We start from the raw sequence: 1555 nt of genomic DNA on the forward strand, positions 1-1555 counted from the left end.
CCCGAAATGATCAAAATGTAGTGACCACAAAGAGAGGAACTTGTGCCCCCAGGCAGGCCTCCTGTGCACAGGGGTAGCTGGGGCATTGGCATGCCCATGCAAGTAGTGCTGGGCGCCACAGTTTCCCACAAGGGAACAGAAGTAGGAATCTGCTCTGATGGCTCCGCTCAAGGCAACAACCCCTGATGGAGACAGGGGCAGCCCTGCGTGAGTTCCAGATGTCCTGGTGCCTTGGGCACAGCCAGGGATCTCAGCTTCTTCAGGACCCAGGGAATGATGGGGGGCCAGCCCAGCAGCCTCAGGTACTGCAGGTCCTCCAGGGCACAGCCCAGCAGCCGCGGGTCCTGCATGTCCTCTAGGGGCAGACCCTCATGTGTTCTGTGTGTCCTGGTGATTCTTGGCATTGGCCTGAATCTCAGTTTCTTCATGACAGGGGCTAGCCCAGCAGCTGCGGGTTCCACAGCTCCTTCAGGGGACAGCCCAATAGCCGCGGGTCACACAGCTCCTCTGGGGACAGCGCTTGATGAGTTCTGGGTGTCCTGGTGATTCTTGGGCACAACCATGGATCTCAGGTTCTTCATGACCAGGGGAATGATGGGGCGGGCAGCCCAGCAGCCGTGGGTCCCACAGGTCCTCCAGGGACAGCAACTTCGTGGGCCCATGGTCCAGCAGGTACCTGTTCAGGTGGCTCTCACCGGGCCACACAGCCTCAATCCCTTTGGTCCAGCTGACCACCATCGCCTGGTAACAGGCCGAGGTCAGTCGGGGAACCTCGACCACCAATTCCCCAAAAAAGGCCCCCATGTATTGAAAGTTCCCTGGTCCCTGGGGATGTGGGTCTGGGACTGTGGCCAGCGCTCATAGCTAAAGTCCTCAGGGGCCGCCCAGTAGAAACCGGGGTGTGGTGTGCCAAAGAGGGGGGACAGGATCTCCATGCCCACATGGTCCCAGAACTTCATTCCCGCATCCACGTCCACGCATACCAGGTCTTCCACATCACAGAGGAAGCGCTGCTCGCGGAAGCAGCTGATCATCGCTCTGTGCCTCATGGACACATCCTGCCAGAACAGGACGCTGTGGACCTCGACAACAACCACCCTCTGGCCCTCCCAGAGTGGCACACGGGGCACAGCAAACAGCTGGTCGGTGAAGACATATTAAGTGACCGTGTGTCCACCATGAGAACCACCACCCTCCGGCCCACCTGGAGGGGCACACGGGGCCGGGCACCCGGCTGATTGGTGAAAACCTAGTTGGTGACCCCGTGCCCCACCATGAAGTGCTTCTCTGCCGCCTGCAGGAACAGCTCCAAGAAGACCATGCATCCACAGGGACAGTGGACAGGGCAGGAAGAGGGTCACTGCCAGAGGCTGGCAGCATGACCCCAGAGTTGGGGGCCATGGACGTGTGCACCTTCTTCAAGGGGGCGTGCTCTGGGCTGCTTTAAGCAACAGCCACCTCCTGAACTTCCTGACGGAATCTGCCAGCAGGACCTCCCTCATATCTTTTCCCAGAGATGGAGGCCATCAGTACTCCATCTTACAAAGGGGAGCCT

At 59.7% G+C, this 1555-nt stretch overlaps 1 pseudogene; it reads right to left on the reverse strand.

Moving 5' to 3' along the window:
• Positions 1 to 468: 468 nt before the first annotated feature.
• On the reverse strand, positions 469 to 1321 carry LOC112818118 (histo-blood group ABO system transferase-like; annotated as a pseudogene).
• Between the last annotated feature and the right edge of the window lie 234 nt (positions 1322 to 1555).

The sequence above is a fragment of the Callorhinus ursinus genome, unplaced genomic scaffold (assembly GCF_003265705.2).
Source record: "Callorhinus ursinus isolate GAN/ISIS: 27379988/994484 unplaced genomic scaffold, GSC_fseal_2.0 scaffold6895, whole genome shotgun sequence".
Lineage (NCBI taxonomy): Eukaryota > Metazoa > Chordata > Mammalia > Carnivora > Otariidae > Callorhinus > Callorhinus ursinus.